The sequence below is a fragment of the Equus przewalskii genome, chromosome 6 (genome assembly GCF_037783145.1).
Source record: "Equus przewalskii isolate Varuska chromosome 6, EquPr2, whole genome shotgun sequence".
In the NCBI taxonomy this organism is placed as follows: Eukaryota; Metazoa; Chordata; class Mammalia; order Perissodactyla; family Equidae; genus Equus; species Equus przewalskii.
This window is the reverse complement of record NC_091836.1, coordinates 81,248,737-81,267,710: the sequence shown is the minus strand read 5'-3', so window position 1 is coordinate 81,267,710 and position 18,974 is coordinate 81,248,737. Positions and strand designations below refer to the sequence as shown.

The window sequence follows — 18,974 nt, the reverse complement described above, 5'->3', positions numbered from 1 at the left end:
ATGGGCTGTTCAAAGGCTACCTACCGACACGGCAACATACTGGGGCAGCTGGGATCTATGATTCAAATGTCAAATCCTCCATGCAGCAGAGAAGCAGCACGACCAAACAAGAACCCTCCCGCAGGAGGTTCCTGAGAGAGGCGACCCAGCATGGGACATTCAGCCAAGTGGGGGTGGGCGGGCAAGCAGGGGAGCTGGCAGCCCGGCCTCTGCTTTTGCTGGGCCAGCACCCCAGCCATTTGCTGTTGTTGTTTGTCTGTATGTTTGCTTTAAGCCTCCAAAACAGGACTCGTGGTCTTGAAGAGGAGAATTTCTGGATGTGGATCAAAGACCAGGGGCCCCCCCCGCAGGCCTGAGCCTAGGAGACGGGAGATGTGTAACTCCCTTTGTGCCAAGGACAGAGGGCTCTTTTCTGGATGGCATGCTGGGTCCTGGGGAGCAGGTAGACCACTCAGCCTGAGACCTGCTCACTGCCTTTCTGCTCCTGCTGGAAAATGGGAAGATTTACGTGCTAGTTATTTATTTGTTCATAATTCATCCGACAGATATCTATCACAATGTGCCAGGTCATGTGCTAAATGCACACGGCTTGACAGCTCTCAGATACAACCTCAGCGGAGCAAGCAGGCCAGAAGCTGGAGGGGTGAGATGGCTCTGGGAGAATCGTCCTCACCTGACCAGGCCCCGCCCATCCAAGGGGACCTCTGCATCCACGTGAAATACTGTCCTCAGGAGGCAGTTCAGCCGTCAGAGCAGAAGTGAGAGAGAAGGACAGTTTGGGCCACTTCCTTACTGTGCAAAGGAACTGAAGTCTCCTGGGAACTGTTTTCCCTAAAGATCTACAGAACCAATTAAGGTTCCAGGCAGTCAATACAGAAAGGCCTCTCTGATAAGACACGGGAGCATGTGGCTTGACAGGTTGTACTTCGCCCTCCGGGACTAGGCACACAAGCACTGGGGTTTGGAAGTCCTGTGACATTTGCCCACTGGGGACGGCCCTGGCCCTCAGGGCAGTGTGGACGTGTGAGGGAGGACAAGAGGTCTGAGGAGAAGGATGCTCGCCTCTCCAGGTGACACTCAAAGGCCAGGTTCCTGGGAGCTCCGAGATACTGGGACAATGCTCCAGGACCACTGACTGCCTTGAGCATGCCCCGATTCAGTGGGTCAAAATGCCCCTCACTGACCCAAACCCCAAGAGACAGCAGCCCCAGGGGAGAGGATGCAGAAGGTGTGACCAAGCTGGTGAATCTTCTGCGGAGGTTAGGGAGGCAGTGTTCCACCATCCCAATGGAGTAAATTTGTGTTGGCTGAAGATGCTGGACCCCTCTCTTGGTGTTTGGGCTTATGTTCTGAAAACACATTCACCGAAATAAGCAGTAGCTGTCCCAGAAAGGAGGTTCTCTTTCTTCATGAAGAAACAAAACCCAGGGGCTACAAAAGGTGGACTGTGACACGAAACCAAGAAGCCCCTGACTCCAAATCACCTTCCAGGTTTTGCTCCCCTCCTCTCCACAGAGGACAAGCCAGGCTCAAAGCTCAGTTTCCACAGCAGATTTCCCGGGGCAGACCTCAGGAAGGCGTTCATGAAAGAGGAGAGGCTCCCTCTCTCTCCCGTTACTCTTCCCACTCTAAAGAGTTGACATTTTAAAGATTCTGGTTCACCCTCAGGGCAAATAATCTGCTTCCTGGATACTATAGCCTTGCAAACATCATCCTTAAAAACAACGATAGCTTTCCATTGGTCTTTACGTCAAGGAGCCTTCTCACTCCCACCCCCAGCTGCTCCAGAATCATTCTGTGGCCCCGTCTGGAATGCAGAGCTGTCCCTGGAGAGGCGGTCTGCACATGAACTCACAAGGGCGTCTGCTATCAGCTTATTTGGCAAGAGGAATCTGAGAGATTTTAAATATGAACTGTCAGCGCGGCCCAGCCCTCCCCGATGCCTTCACCCCATCAGTAAACACCTCCACCGGTGCATGAGACAGAAACTGTCTGAAAATGAGCCCTGTCACATTTCTACAGAGAAAGGTTCTTCAGACGTCTGGAGAATTCATACCTGCAGAATCGTTGCTGGTCCCTCCTGATATTTCTTTCAACCACTCTCTCATAATTAGCAAGTGTTTTACAAAGCCTTTGACAGTCAGGCTCCAAACCCCCTCCTCTCCCAGCTTATCTCTCAACCGAATGTTCCACTCCTTTACTCTCCGTTGAGAAGAAAACACGCACAGAACTCCTCCTCACTTCCAAATACGAATCGACCCTTTCATACCACCACCACTTGCACTTGGAAAACCCTCTGCTTCCTTCTCTGCCTGGCAATCTCCTATTCATCCTTCAACACCCAAGTCCCACAGCACCTGCTTGGTGCAGGGTTCTCTTCTCAGCGCTTCCAGAGCACTTAGTGTGTCTCTCTATGACAATGCTTAGAACAGTGGCTGTGACTCTACACGTCTGTCCTGCCACCAGGCCAGGCCATGAGCTCCTGGGAATAAAGGGACTAGGTCTTATTCACCTTTGCATCCCCACAAACAAGCCCAGGGCCTGGCAGTCAGAAGCCCCATCATAAATGCTCCATGCCCCAATCAATGCCTGGCCCAGTTAGCCCCATCGTCCCTTCGCTGTGCAAAAACGGGTCGTGCGAAATGTGACATGAGTAAAGGCTTTGGAGTCACATCCCGTGCCTGAGCCCTGGCCCCTGTAGGACATGAGCAAGTTATTGAACCCATATCTGCCTCAATTTTCTTCTCAACATGACAAATAGCAATGCTCACCTCTCAGAGGGCTGCTGTGAAGGACAGACAAGGTAAAATATCTAATGCCAGTGCCTGCCCAATGGAAAGAGCTCAAGATGCATTTCCTTGAGCTCAGTGGGAAATGCTGAGCCAAAGGAAGTCCTAGAGAAACAAGTGAATGGCTTCCGTTCTGGTTCCCGGGCCATCAATATAATGATGGTGTGGCCGGCCTTTAACCCAAAGCACCCTCTCTCAGAGCAAGGGAAGTACAGGCTGTCCTCAGTCCACGCCCTGCGTTTGAGAGTCTCAGAACGAGGCCTGCTCAGCAACAAAGGTGATGTTTATCTGAATGACAAACCCACAAGAGGCCACTACTGCTGAGGCTGGGCCACCGTATCCTTCATTTCCTGTCTTGAATTAATCTTTCACCCCAAGACATACCATAAAACGGAATGATGCTGACTCAACAGCGTTAAGTCATTAAAAATGAGCCAAACAGCCCACACATGAGAAGAAGCCTTGAACTCTCCCAACGTTGCACCCAAGTTTTATTAGGCCTCCATAAACAAAGAGGTGGGAGCAGTGGGGGCCCGCTAACACCTTAGACAATCAAGCTCAGGGCCAAAGAGAGGAGTGGAAAGTGCAGTGGCTGAACCCAAGCGAGGATGCAACATGGCACTGGGGAAAGAGACACTTCATCTGCTGTTCATGATTCCCAAGGTTGGAACCAGGAGACTAGGCTTCCATCTCAGTCCTACCACTAGCTTGCTTTACGGGTCTGCTTAAGTCATGTCTCTGGGGCTCAGTTTCTTTGCCCATAAATAGGAGAATTGGATTCGATGATCTGTAAGCTCTTTCCAGCTTTAACACTCTAAGACCCTAAGTCCTCGAGACAGAGCCGCCTGCCTCAACCTTCCCCCATTCTGTGTTAGTGTCTGTCTGCAGCATCTCTTACTCATACTGAGCAGACTTCTACCAACGCTTTATTGCTCAAGAGTGTCTGGCCACCCCTGACCACAGAGCCTGGCCAGGGAAGAGGAGGATAAACTTGGGGCCATATTCTTAAGAACATGTATGGTACCCTCTGGTCAACAAGAGTCCAGGTACCTTGAGGCATCAAGAACTTGGTTATCCCAACAACCCCCAATTATCTCCGTTGGCTTTTTTCCACCCCGGGATTTTTCCCACTCCCCTCCTACACCAACCTACACCCCGGAAGTCCCCAGCACTCTCAAATGTTAGATTTTTCCCCATGCTGCTGGGCAGGACACTAGGACAGTCACAGGCGGTATTTATCTGCATGCTGGCATATCTCAGGATGGGGCAGGGGAGAGGTGGCAATGCTCCAGAGGCCAGGAGAAAAGTGCCTACCAAAGCAAGCTCTAGCCACGTGAAGAGGAGATGACCTGGAGGAGACACGGTGCCAATCACGAGGGCACACAGAGTGGGCACTGAGAACCACAGATGTCTCGGAGGCTCCTTTAAGGTACCACCCAATCTTCTGTGCCTGCTGTATTTCCTTAATAAGAAATCTGAGGGCAGGTGATGCTCTGTGACTGGCTCAAGGCCAGGCAGCTAAGCTGTGAACAACCAACACCAGAACTGTGGGTCTTTTGGTCTCAGCCTTCTCTTTTTCCCACTCTACTCCATTGACCTCAGGATCTAATGAGGTAACTCTAAGGAGGCCAGCTGGATCCCCTGCAGACTCTAGGAAACACGACCCAAGAGTCACTTAGGCAAAGAGCAGGCCCAGCAGATCTTCTGATAACTGCCTCCAGCACCCCATGCATTCTTTCCCGACCTGATGTGGTCTGTTTGTTCTTTCTCCAGCCCTCGACACAAAACCTTGGGGAGTTCAGAGGTCAGTGAGAAGGGAGAAGTGGGCCTTCCTGGCCCTACAGAACCCTAAATCCCCAAGATAACCCACAACCACCCCTCTTCTTTGGTCTAGGGGAGGATGATGGTGAGAAGTGGCCGAAGGAGATGGAATTAACCCGGGGAAGTCTGACCTGATTAGGCCCCGAGAATAGACCACGGGCAATTACATGGGTCATCTGAAAGTTTATGACAACAAACAAGAGGATCTGTGTCTGCCAGGGGCCTTTCAAAGATCAGTGTCAAACAGATCACCTCAGCGTCAGGAGGAGGAAGCCGAGCAAAAGATTCAAGGAATTAATTATTCAGTGTGCATGACCCAGTTCCCGGAGGTGAGGCTGGGCAAGAAGAGAACTTACAGTTCCTTATCATGGCAAGAAATTCAATACTTCACAGCGTAGTGTTTCCTTTGTGCCAAAGATCTATTTATGGTTAAGAACACCCTCCCCCTAAAAAAAGGGAAAAATAGAGCCAAAGTTCACTCATTCAACAAATATTTATTGAGCTCCTCTTATGTCCCAGCCCTCCAGGGATTTACATAGGGTCGGAGCTCAGTAGACTAGAAACAGCATGGAATTTATAAACAGGAGGCTGGAGCTGCGTCCCTGCTGAGCCCTCAGGCTGCTACATTACCCTGGGCAGGTTACAGCGTGTCTAAGTCAGATTTCTCATCTGTAAAATGGGAGTAAATCCACCTGCCTTATTACGAAGATGAAATGATCTTCATAAAATGTAAAGTGCAACATAAACCCAAGGTGTAAACAATAATGATACAATACTCACGCTTTCCCTGCCCTAGAGAAGCTTATAACCTGGTCATGTTTTGGAAAAGAATCCAAGGTACCTATTTGGCAAATATCGCATTCTCTGTAATTTGGGCAAAGTGTATGTTTCAACCTGCCAGTGGAGAAGGAGCCTGAAGTCAGCCCCAGTCCTCAGACCGTATGCCCAGGAAGCAAAGAGCTAGAGTCAAAATGAAAAGAGTAGCCAGGAGTTACCTGGCTCTCTACCAAACCTGGACTGAATGAAAGACCCGGGAGACCCCTAAGACCGAGAAGCGGAGAAAAGACCAGCTGGAAGTGTGGTCTATCAGAAAAATTCATTTGAGCACAATAGGAATGAGCCAGCCAGAAATGCACATGCTTCCCTCTCCATATGCATTTCAGACAGTGATGAAACTCACTGTCCATTGCCCAACCCTCCTCTGTGGACACACTCTGCATTCTGTGTTTCTCCGGGAAAGGGATAGCCACAGTAGACTGGCTATCCAGGACCTCTTTGCCCAGATACTAAGAATCACAGCTACTGGAACAGCTTTCTCCGTGGTCGAGTCAACCCCTTCTCATTCTGCTGTTCAGGATCTCAACATGGACTCCTCACCCACCGTGGATCCTCAGTGCCCACCAGGCCAGCCTCGAAATGCCCAGACATGGCTGCTTGCTGCCCTTCCACTGGGGGCTCCAGCCTGCTCCAGCTTTGGATTGGGCCCTGATGCTCCCTCCCCTCCTCTCTCCCTCTCCCTCATCCAGGCCCTCATCTGTCTCACACCTCAGGGAAGCTCTATGTTCCCTTTAACTCAGGCCATTCTGTAAGTTCTTCATCCTCCTGCAAATGCAGAATGATGGTCCCAAACTGTTCTCTGCTTGCTGTATACAGAAGGGAGGCAGAGGAGGAGGGAGGGGGAGTGGAAAGTGCTAGACTGGGAGTCCAGGGCCTGTGATCCAGTTCTCCATGTGGCTCTACTTAGTTATGTAACCTTGAGAAAGCATCTTCAGGCCAGGCCTCAGTTTCCCTACATGATAATGAAGGGTTGGTGCTAAATAATCTCTCGGTTTTCTCTAATTACAAAATTTGGTGTTACAGAAACCAGACCAGCCTGGCCACAGGACACGTGCATCCCGGTCCTTATTAGCTACAGCCTGGGGCGAGTTAGCTCACTGCTCAGAACTCAGTCTCCAAGTCTGCAAGCTAAGGAGGATGAAATGACTCCCCTCCCAGGGAGCCAGGCTCCCAGGAGACACTGTGATGGAGCTCGGGGAGCCAAAAAGCCCTGAAGAAACCTCAGGGTTGGAACTCCTTCAGTGAACAAACAGCTGGGGACCCCCTGCCACGTGCCCGGTTTTGTGCCTCCAGGATGGCTCAGACAAGAAGTTTGGAGGACGGGCCCCTGCCCTCAAGGCTCCCACAGCTGGTGGGTGAGACGGACAAGTGAACAAGCTTTAGCTCAGCTGATGACGTGTCTGAGGTCTGAACTAAGCGCTATTGAGTGTGGAGGAGATAGAGGCACCGACGCTGCCAGGCAAGTGAGGGAAGCTTCTCAGAGGGCACAGCTGTCCCGCAAGCAGAGATCTGTTCCTGGAGTTGTGGGACTGCAGCCAGGGCAGAGGAGAGGCGGGAAACGAGGCTGGAGAGTGAGGCTGAGGTCTGACTGAGGGGCCTGACAGGAAGCAGGACAGCTGAGCTGCTGGTCTGACTCGGGGGAAGATGGGGCAGAGATGCCACCCAGGCAAAGACCACCGAGTCACACAGGTCTTCAACGTGCCCAGCAAATCTCAGTCTTAAGGCTCCCTTCCTCCTCTGACAGCACGGGAGGGCTGTGCAAACTTGGAAGTTGCAGGCAAAGACGGAGGGCTCTCACCAGCCATTGCTTCTCCAAATGGGGTCATGTTCACGGGTCTTAAAGAAAGAGGGCACGCTCCCCTACACTTTCCAAAGCCTGAAGCCAGCCCCCCAAGAGCGATTCGATGCCATCAAAGAGATCTGACACTGTGACTTACTTGATTCTCAGGCATTGCAATGACTAATGTCATCTCCTTCCAGGACGAGCCATGCACAGGTTGCCATGTTCCTTTAAAAACAAGAGCCCAACAAGGAATGTCAGTTACGTTATCTTACATTACAGCCTCCTATCTTCTCCCACAAGAGGCCCCACAAGCTGTCTGCTCTGCCCCTAGGAACACTTCACCCAGCAAGAGGAAATAAAGGATTTCTCTCCATGCTTCAAGTTTTGCATGTGAAGAAAGGAATAGTGAGATGGTGAAACAAATTCTATTGTCTGCCACCGTCTGGGACCCTAATGGCTTACCACATCTCTACACAAAGGCCTAGAGAAAGCAAGATGGATCTGGAAAAGAATGTTTTACTAGCTGCTTTAGTAAAAATAGAAAATGCCAGAATTTCTAAAGCTTAAGACACAATGAAAGTAAATCAAGCTGGTGTAAAAACTTGCTATTAATGTGAAATTTGTCATATTTCCTAGGATGGAAATGTCCAAAATGCTAAATAAACTAGGAAGTTATAAAAGTGGACCATCTGATCATGGCTGAATTTCCTAAACAAATTATTATTTTGGCTTCCAATGACCGCCCAAATGATTTGGTTACATCCTACTGCTTCTGCAGAAAATGACCCGACATCTGTTTGAAAAATGGAGCCCGAGACATTTCTAAGGATTTACTTTCACAGTTTCCAATTTTAAGAGGTAGCCTCCAGAGGACAAAAACTAGGGCCGGCCCAGTGGCGCCGTGGTTAAGTGCACATGTTCCGCTTTGGCAGCTCAGGGTTCCCCGGTTCGGATCCCAGGTGCGGACCTGTGCACCACTTATCAAGCCATGCTGTGGTAGGCGTCCCACATATAAAGTAGAGGAAGATGGGCACAGATGTTAGCTCAGGGCCAGTCTTCCTCAAAAAAAAGAAAAAAGAGGATAAAAACTAGCACAGATGTGAAATTGAGATCTATGAGACAATACCCATACAGCACGGCTGTCCACACCCTTGCTCAGCACACCTGCTCACACAAACACACGCATATTCTCTCTGGTACACAAAGACTTGCATTTAGAGCCCAGGAGTCGGGACTCACTGTTCAGAATTCTCAGACTGTTGACGGGAAAGAAGCAAGTATTTACTGAACACTGGCCGTGCAGGGAACAAGCCACGTTAGAGACGAGACTTGCTTTGTCTCAGTGGCTTCTCACAGACTGGAACAGAGGCCTGGAGAGCAGAGGACACTTGCCAAGGCCCCACGGCACGGCTGGTTCAAACCCAGGCCTGGCTGACCCAGCACTCACGGTCTCTCCCACCACACAGAGGTGAGAGGGTTACTAGCGTGGCTGTGATGAGCCTGTACACCCCGAAAGTGGCCTGGCAAGCTCCAAGGGCAGCCACCTGGGCAGAAGCCACAATCATCCCGGTCATCATCCTCATTATCAAGCCACACCTCTCCGGCCTGTGGCAGCTGACAAACAGGCTGGCCCGCCCTGGCCACATTCCAGCAGCCTCAGCTGTAGGCTCCGTGCTGCTGCCTCGAGCTGAAGTCAGAGAGGCTGGAGGCCTCCACTTATCTGTCCCCTGCCTCTCAAGGGAACCTTCTGGGTGCAGCAGGTGGGGAAGCTGCATATCTTGGTGCAGAATTCCACTGTCGGTGTAACCAGGTTTGAGAACCAGGGGCCTCCCTGTGCTCCTAGATCTCAGGATCAGAAGCCCCTCCCCACCCTGGGACATCGCTGAGACTGACAACAGGGAAACGGGCTCTCTGAGGTTCTGCTTGGGTCACATTCCCAATAGGCCTGGGCACATTGGGATCCAGCCCCTCCAAGGACCAACTTGTACCCTCTGCCTGACCAACAGCCGAACACCCTAACTCCACTAAGCCAGGAGGTCCCCACCAGCCTCCCCACTCGAGGGGCCTCAGTTTCCTCGTAAAATGAGGGGCTTGATGTAATTGATGACTTCCTCACCAAGGACCCCTTCTAGCTGCCCCCTCCATGGGCCCCGACTTTTAGAGACACCCACAAAGCTAGTCAGTTATTAAAAAGAGAGAGAGGGGTTAACCACGTGCAGGCACTATGACAGGTGGTTAGCATGTGCTATCTCAGATAATCCTCCCAGCAACCCCGTGAGGCAGCCCAGTCATGTTACAGAGGGCGAAACTGAGGCATAGCACAGCCAGGTGCCTTAGCACCAACCACAGCAGCCTGGACTCACGGTCCAGCCGGCCTGAGTCTATGCTCATGTTCGCTCCCCAACCCAAGGTTTCCCTTTGTAATCAATCAGAAGGAGAAACAATGTCCCCTCTTGGACAGGACATCATGCCAGTCCCCAGCAAAGAAGCATGAGGCCTCCAGGCCCCTAGAGGCCTGACTTAAGTGATGCAGGAAAGGTTTCCTTTGAGCTTGAGTGGCCTCATGGATCCCAAGGGACATGAGAGGAACTCAAGGGACCCTCCTCTCTGCTGTTCTCTGACTGAAGGACCCCAAGCACTTGGAACAGGGCCTACCACCCACAAGGCACTCCATCAATATTTGTTGAATGGAAGGATGAAGAAATCCAGAGCTTAGATGCACTGAAGGCTTATTCAAGACGCTTTGGTGTGAGTTAGCGTAAGACACATCAAGACCAGCTCAGAACCACAAAGCTGGCCCCTAGGGCAGCAGTGTGTGCTAAGCAGAGGTCTCCATACTCCAGCCCCCCGGACAGAGGACGAAGGCTCAGATGCCGACCCAGGTCTGCTCCTCGTCCCAAACACCCGATAGATCAAGACAGGTATCTAAATGTGAAGGTTATCCAGGGGAGCGGTCTCGAGCTCAGACCTGGAATCAGCCAAACCTGGGTTCCTACCCGAGCTGTGTCACTGTAAATTAGCCAGGTGGCCCTGGGAAAGTCATATTATCCCTGTGAGCCTCAGTTTCTTATCTAAAAATGGGAATAATATTAGCACGTACTCCACAGGGCTGTGTGAAGATGAAATGAGACAATGCTGTAAAGGACGCAGCCCAGTGGGAAGTTCAGAGTAAGTGCTCGAGACGACGTCTGTTGTTATTGTCTGCGTTAGAGTGGGTGGTTAGGAGCACATCTGGAGTCCTCTGCTTGGGTTCAATCCCAGCTCTCTTACTAGCTAGCTCTGTGACCTTGGGCAAATTGCCTAACATCCCTGCACCTTAGCATCCTGGTATCTAAAATGAGATTGACTGTGAAGATTAAATGAGTTATGTAGGTGAAGAACTTAGAATAATGTCTGGCACAAAGTAAGCACTCAATAAAAGTGAGTTAGTATTATTCTTCGTTATTAATATCACTAGCATCCTTCTCCCTTTGTTCTGATAACAGATTGCACCCCATCTCCTACTCCCCAGACAAAAAGGTGGGCATGGGACTCAAGACAGTTCCCCAGAGTATCTTTCCTCCTTGGCCACATTGTTGGATATGAAAGGTGTGCAGTTGCTCCAATCTGGGCCAAGCGCCAATCTGAAAAACCTGGGGAAGGCCGTCCTCTTGGGACGGGTGAGGGCTGTGTGGGGTCAGCTGGGAGCTGCCTGCAGCCATGGAACACTGAATAGGATGCTGGTCTGGGGATGCTGGGCGTCGCCTGTTCTCTTTCTGGGGCTGGATGCTGCAGTGCCTTCTTTGAACCTCTGAGACACCCCTAGACCCGCCCAAGGTATCCCATTTTTGCTTAAGCTCATTTAAGCTCGGTTCTGTCACCGGAAACCAACAGTCCTGACTGGCAGCAGCATTCAACGGTTGGCTGCTTTATCACCACTCAAGCCCGCCCAGGAAGAAAAGCCAGCTGCACACTCTCAGCGAGACCCAGGCAGCCAGGGAACCGCAAACGTGTGCAGCAAGGTGTCCTACAAACTGCAGGGAGAGGAGGCCGCTGCTAGCTCCTGGACCAGGGCCCTTCCTGGGAGAGGAAGATGCTGGAACCAAAAAGTGAACAGCCAGGTCCTGCAGTGCCTGGCTGGGAACACAGCCTCAGACCTGGGGCCCCCTTGCCATGAGCATTGGGAAAGGGGAAGCAGGGAGAGAAGGAGACTGCAGCTGGTTTTCACTGAGTTCACAGTGGTGCAGGAAAGCAGCCAGGCAGCTACTTGAAACAACCCTTCTAGAGAAGGAAGGAGGGTGGGTAACAGAGGAGAAATTACCTTGTCTGAGCCCTTAGATATGTGTCAGACTCTTTCACTGATACGATCGCATCTGACCTTCAGCACAACCGTAGGATGCTCACCAACCCATTTTCCAGTTGAGAAAACTGAGGCTCAAAGAGCTCAATAACTTGCCAAGGTCACACCCCTAGTGCCCGACCCCTGGCCCACCCGCCAGTCACACCACCTCCTCAACACACTCTGACCCCTGAGCTGAGGCCTCCTCCTCACAGGGCCCATCGGCTGCCACTCACACCAGCCTCAGACCCGCCCAGGGCAGACGGCCGTGTGCCGCTGCCCCCTCATCTGCAACTGGCTGTCCACCCCCACCCAGGGACAGCCTCCCAGAGGAAGGGGACAGGCGGCATCTTGGATACCCGCAGTGTGTCCCTGGGCAAGTTTCCTTCTCTGGACACTAGCTTTTGTGACCACCGAGAGCTCCGTGTGATGTTAATGAGATGGCATTCTCCACGTCTTTTAACGGGGGTACACCTGTCAAAATCCCATGGGGACCTTCTTGTTTTCTTCTCAGACACCTTTCCCAAGAGAGTCTGACTTCACGGGTACAAGGACACTGCCTGACACGCAGCACTGTGCTAAACAACATTACCTTTACTTCATCTCATCTTCTCGCCACCGTCTGGGCCAGCACCCAAAGTCGGTCTATTGCTGCACCTCCACGCCTTCTAACACTCCCTCTCAATTCCCTCCAGGAAAAAAGCTCCTCCTTCAGATGTGTTTTAAAGGGTTTTAGAAAAACAGAGACAAACAAAGAAAACCCTGGCCTGGTAGCAAAAAGAACCAAAACACACTGATGGCGAGACGGCTCTGCCCCAGCGTTAGCCGTGGGGTGAGCACACGAACGATCACACACAGCGTCTTCTTCCACGGTCCCCGGGAGCCCACACCAAGGTCTGCACGGGCTCAAATTCCATAATTGGTGGGGTGAAGACTATCTAGACACAAACATCAGCGGGTACAAAGGGAGACTCAGCCCGAGAAGGAAATGGTAGCTTCCAATGTTGCTGGAGAATTAAACCGGAAACCAAGATCTGACATGATGTGAAAACCATCCTGACCACAAGGGTGTCGAGAAGAGCAGCCCCTGGCAGGGCCAGGGCTGTGCCTGTGGGCGTGGGAAGTTCAGGAAGCCACTCCAGAGGGGCCTCCAGCACACACCCTTCACCACGTCGCACGCCCAGAGCCTGCCGGGTAGCTATCGGCTCCTCTCTGTTTCCCAGCAGCGGGGTTCAGGCAGGGGCTGCCCCAGTCATGGGGGATTAGCCGGGCAGGTCTTTCCCTTACTTCTCTTTTTCTTTTCGTAGCTTTACGCTCTGCTATTGAAAATAAACAAACACCAAGGAACTGGCTGATTTCCCCCGGGGGCGTGATTTGGTTTCGCTCCTCCCCGGCCGGGTGCCACTCAGTGCCATCACTCCCTGGTGCTGGAGTGGTATGCGGTGCACTGGCAGGGATGGGGGCAAGCCGGACCCGCCAGAAGTCTGAAAGGGGATGGAATGCTCAAGGGGTCCACTTCCTGCTCCCTTCAAACCAGCCAGGAAAGATGACTCCGCAAGGCTTTGCTGAGTGTCCTGGCTAGGACCGTGAGGAATACCAAAAAGCAGGGGAAACAGGGGGCTGGGCTTGACTGCCAGCTTCACTGCCTGCACATCCCAAGGCCTGGGGCAAGTCACTCCGGCACTGAGGCCCCTTTGCCCCCTTTTGGGGTTGAGGTCTACCTTATAAGACTAGGGTATGGATTAAATGAGATCACACCCATCACAGAATAATAAAAGCGACCACACGGTAGCATTTACGAGGAGCTAGGAACCGTGTGCCAAGTGCTTTGTGGGGTTATTTCCAGATCCTTACAACCGCCCTGTGGGGTAGGCTCTATATCCTCAAGTTCAAAAGTGGAAACTGAGACTCAGAGAAATCAAAGCGCCCAACCAAAGTCACACAGCTCACAGGAATCAGAGCTGGAACACACGCCCAGGCCGGCCAGGCTCCAAAGTCCTCGCCTCTGCTCTGCTGCCTGCTGTGTGGCAGGTGCTTAAAACACATTACATAACATACAGTGCCAAAGTGGGGGCTGCCGGCCTCCACCCAGGAGGCATACGGAGAAAAGAGGGGGCGCTCTGGCTGGGAGAGTCTAGGAGGCCTTTCCGAAGCAGGCAGGGCTGAATCTCGGTCCTGGAGGGTGAGGATGGAGAAAGGCAGAGGAGAAGGAGAAAGGCCGTGTGGTCTGGACAAGCCAAAACGAAGAGCTGGAGGAGGGATGACCCCGGCAGGTGGCCAGAGAAGGGCAGCAGAGCCTGGCCGGCGGGACGGAGAGGGAAGGGGAGGCTGGCCTGAGTGACGGGTGGGCCGCCCGAGTCATTGTCTTGGGGGCCGTTCCACCTGGGATGGTTCTCACCCACACCCCAGAGACGCTCCCGTGCCTGCTCCATCCGTCACACAACCATCACGGAGGGACTCAAGAACCACGGCAGTAAAGGCCCAGTGAGCCCGCCCTCCTCGCGGCAGGCTCATTACCCAACTCGAGGAGCAGCTGTCTGTGCCAGCTCCCAGCCTGCACTGCAGAGCCGACCAGCCCAGCCCAGATGCCGGCCTGAGCTCTGGGACGCCAGGAGTCTGAGTGCTGCCATGTGCACGGAAGTCTCACCACCGCCACCTTGGCATTCAGTGTTCCCCGGGGGGAGAGGAGGTGAAAATGAGGCCGTAGGACATGAGCTCCTCGGGCAGGGCCTCTATCTCCCTGGACTTCGCATCCCTCCCCCGTGCTGGGATGCTGCAGGTGCGTCCTCAATAACCTCTGGTGGAAGATTCCTCCTCTTAAGGAACGACTCTGGGGTTTGGCAAGTCTGGGTTAAAGTCTGACCTGGAGCCCACGGTTCATCCTGCCGTAGCTGGAAGGGTCACCTGCCTGTTTGCCTCCTAGAGAGGAAGTACCCCCCCCACCCCAGCAGTCTCAGCAATGCCCCCCGGAGCCCCCCGCTCCTGGACACAGTTCTGGGCCCCGCACCCAGTGCCTGGCCCTCCTCCTGGGCGAAGCATGGATGCCAGCCTCCTCCACCTCCCACTGCAGGTCCCCCAGGGGCACGGCTGTGCCAGGCACTGCTCCAGATGCTCAGAGCTCCAATGTCCTCCCCACTGTCTCCACTCCTGACCCCCAAGCCCAGGCCTCAGCTGGTTTAAGCAGCTCTGAGCCCGGGCTCAGCTCGAGCCCACTATCGTGTACATTATTCGGAAGGAACAGGATCTGGAGGAGGGAGGGGGGAGAAGCAGAACTGTCTGAAGATCTGCTGGTCACCGGTCCCCCCAGAACCTCTTCAGGGGATGACGAGGAGGCTCTGGGGGTGGTCAGGCTGAGCCTCCAGCCCAGGCTTCCCGGGATGGGCAGGGGGCGCCTGTTTCGCCACCTTCCACCAGCGAGTCTGGGCAAACGACTCGGCTCTGTGGGGCCTCGGTCTCCTCGCCTATGAAGTGGGGATAATGACCGATGACCACACAGGACGACGGTGAAGACTGACGGAATGTGAACGTGGACGAGCTGAGCAGACTGTAAAGCACCCCGAGAATTATCCGACATCGTCCATCATCCTGGGAGGTGGGTCTTCAGGTCAGAACACGTGGCTGGAAGGGAAAGGAACTAGGAACCCATTGCATTTGGCAAACTTCTTTCAACACCTTCTAGTACAAAGCTCTGGTCTCCGGGGATTTAGAAAACCACTGATGGAGACCGCTTCCCGGCTCTCCAGCACACAGTGAGCTGAAGGGGAGAGCGCCACCCGCATTCATATAATGAGGCAAAACCAGCGGGTGACAGGAGGGACTGTGAAGAAAGGACGACACGTTGTATTCCGGCCTCAGAGGGCAGGGGAGGCCCTTATGATATTATAATAATTATTAGCCTAATAATAGCTCTTTCTGAGCACTGCAATGGGCCAGGCAGTTCTAAGTGTCTCATCTAATTCTCGCAAAAACCCTATGAGCGGGTTCACAGACCACAAAACTGAGGCACCAAGAAATTCACTCCTATCTCGGCCTTACACAACTGGTATGTGGTGGAGCCAGGATTTGAACCAATCTGGCTCTGCTCCTCCAGCCCACCAGGGACTGAGTCAACCAAGACAGGTCTCAGTCAGACCCTCTATGTGGCTGAAAGGCTCTGATAAGGCCTGCAGGGATGAGTCACTGGCAAAGGGCACAGCCTCCCTGACCCCTAGGCAGCTCTCACTCCCGGCCCAGGGCCCAGGAGCCCCCTTCAAGCTGCCCCTGGTCGCTCCTGGAAGCTGGCCGCGCCTCTGCACTCCCCAGGCTCCGTGTGGGCACCTAATTTCAAGGGAGACTGATGTAAGAACCCATCTGTCAGTGGACATTTACATGACAGATCACTCGGAATAACTGTTCTTATCATAAAAGGAATTCAATGTCAGAGAGAAAAAAACACTTTAGATTCCTGCTCTGCAACCTACTGGCTGTGTGACCTTGGGCAAATCTGAACCTCTCTGAGCCTCAGCTTTTTCATCTAAGAGGTTAACAGTGCTTGTCTCAGGCAGTTGTTGCAAAGATGAAACCAGATGATAAGTCAGCACCTGGCCCACCACAGGCTCCTTAGGTAATGGTTGAACCCAATGACTTTACAAAGGATTTCCACTGGAAAGTCATTTTCTCCATGATCACATTTGGTAGCAATAATCGTATTTTAACTAGCATTCATCTGCCACTGAGCTAAATCTAGTATGTGCACTACCTCCCTCGGTCCTTAAAAGCGTCACTGTCTTAACCTGACTCAGCTGTAGGACAACAGAGAGGAGATGCCCAACGCATTAATTTGACTCACACACATATGTACAGAGACAGACAGTGGAACAAGCTCATGTTTATTGGGCACTGACTATATATCATCATTCTTGGCATTCTACACTCAGTCACCAATTCATCCTCTCAAAAACACGCCTACAAGGTGAGTACTATTTTCTCCCCATTTTGCAGATGCTGAGCTTGACGCACAGAGAGGTTAAGTAACTTGCCCAAGGTCACTCAGCCAGGATTCAAACCCAGAGTCCACATTATTAAGCATGATATTCTACTAAAATAAAGCAAGAAAAGTCACTGCGAGAAAGTTTAACTGACCCCCAAGTCCCAAATTCTAAGAACTTCAGTGTGTTACTTGCCAACCCCGCTCTAACCTAAGCTCTGCCATCAGCCCCTCTGCCAGCATCTGCTCTCCCCCTCGGCCCTGGCCCCCCACTCTTGCTCCCAGCAGGAAGCTAGTGGAGGCATTAGTTTCAAACTAGTGGACACCTCCTCCCGGGATGTCACCCTCCCATCAGGTCTCTCTGCCTCAGCCCCCTAAATCCCCTCCTCTGCAAAGCCACTAGGACATCTTCCCATACAAGGCACTCCTCTGCTCAAGAACACTCAAAGGCTCCCTGGTGCCTAGAGCTGAAGACCCCGGTGGGTTGAAGAGGGTCAACTGGGGACTCAAGATCCATGCAGCACCTGGCCTGGCCTCCTTCCCTGCGGTCCCAGACCCCTCACTTGCTGGCTTACAAGACCCAGAGACAGACAGGGCGAGACAGCGAGGCCTTTCCTGACCACCCTGTTTAAAATGGCAGCCCTCCCCCGACTGCTTCCGCACCCCCACCTGGCACCCCTATCTTCCCCCGTGCTGAGGGGTTCTCCAACCCCCTCCCATCATCTGGCCTTCCCCGCATTTAACTTGTCCCCGCCTAGAACAGAAGTCCCGTGTGGCGAGGGATTTGCCCCGTTGTGGTTTTTCCTTCTATAACAGCAGCACCTAGAACAGGGCCTGGTGCAGAGTAGCACTCACAAACACCTGCCGAATGAGGGAAGCAGTAGACGGCGAAAATGCTGGAGAAGAAAATGTCCAAATGGAACAATGGGGCGGGCCAGGGGGCGGGGGGAAGGATGGCTCGCATGCCTCCACCTCCCTCTCTGCTCCTGAGGACGTTTCTGGACGACAGGCCAGGGATGCCTGGGTTAAAACGGCTGGAGGCCAAACCCTTCCTTGCCCACCCTCCCTAGGATTCACAGCAAGAGCTCCCTACAACACTGAGCCCTCATCCTCCCATCCATGCTCTGAACTTACACGCACACACACACACACACACACAATCTGTCTATTGAGGGCCATCTGCATCTGATCTAAACTCACCTCCCAGCCTCGTCTCCCGCTACCCACCTGCAAACCAGGCCATTTCCCATTTCTCCCGGCCTTGACGCCCACGAGCGAGGCTCTCTTCTTCCTCCCACTTCTCCATCTGCACTTCACCTACCCTCAAGATCCAAATCAAATTCAGCCACCGCCTCCGCCTCCGCCTCCTCCAGGAAGCTTTCCAGGACCTCTCCAGCCCCTGGAAAACACTCTGCACACCCACTGTGGTCTCCACCAGTCATATGGAAGTTAGTCATGAACTACCTTGTGACTTGCCTTCTGTGACTGAGCTGAACTGTTACCAAAATATCCTCTTACTGAATTTTTTTTAAACATGGATGTCTTGTTTTCCCAAGTACACAGTGGACTTTTGAGAGGAGAAGCTGAGCCTTGACCATAGTGTCAGCCCCACAGCACAGGGCCTAGGGCACACAGTAGGTGCTCAATGTATGTTTCTCAATTAACTGCCCAAGGTAAACAAGTCACCTTCCCAATCAGGTCACTTCCTCGATTACAGGGACCTGGACTGGCTTCTCCAATGCCCTGAATGTGATCCGCAGGGCCTGCTCTGACCTCGGGAGCCACAAACCCAGCCAGGGGCTTGTGTTCTCAAAGGACGTTACATGCACTCTGTTGTGCTCCCTTGAGCTGGGCAGACGAGTGTGAGTGGAAAAGAAATGATCCTAAAGTCCTACAGGTCTTGAAAAGGAAAGTACCTCGTTCCTCCAGGCCAACCCAGACATTCAGACTGGTTCAATCTCTTCAAATACTGGAGTCCACAGAGGAAAAACCCAGGGTGTAAGTTTTGGGTGATTCACAGCAGAAAACCAACACTAGAGGCCCAGGGGCGCCCATGCTGCCCCAGCTCTCAGTGAACCGAGATTACAATGAAACGCAGCAAAATCTCAAGTTTCCTCTCAGCTCTGGGAGGCGAGAGTCCGGAGGGAGGCAGGAGGCCCGGTTCCTGCACACCCTCTGTGGGCTGGGCCCGTGCAGCCTCCAGAGGAGGGTCTCCAGGCGTCCCCACTGTGAGGGAGGCAGGCTGGGCTACCCCGGGGCTCACACCAGGAACCGGGCCCCTGCCATGCGAGGAGCCACACGCTGGCTGCCTCACCCAAGTGAGTCACGCTCCGGCTACAATTTGCCAATCAGGATTCCCAGATGACCTGTGATTTTTTTGAATTTTGAACAGGAAATACATTCACTGGGTTCAAAAATCAAGGAGAACGAAAGTGTTCCGGAGATGCGTCCCTCCTCCTC

The 18,974-nt window shown here is 52.8% G+C and overlaps 1 protein-coding gene across 16 annotated transcripts in view; it reads right to left on the bottom strand.

Annotated features, from left to right (window-relative positions):
* The window catches only part of MICAL2 (microtubule associated monooxygenase, calponin and LIM domain containing 2), a 222,468-nt gene that overhangs the window by 189,547 nt on the left and 13,947 nt on the right, over positions 1-18,974 (bottom strand). For 11 of the 16 annotated variants that reach the window (XR_011541620.1, XR_011541621.1, XM_070626375.1 and 8 more), the window contains one exon: positions 7,385-7,455. The exons of the other annotated variants lie outside the window; for them this stretch is intronic. The gene's annotated coding sequence lies outside the window, so the exon portion shown is untranslated. The remainder of the gene's footprint in view (positions 1-7,384; positions 7,456-18,974) is intronic. 16 annotated transcript variants of the gene reach the window in all.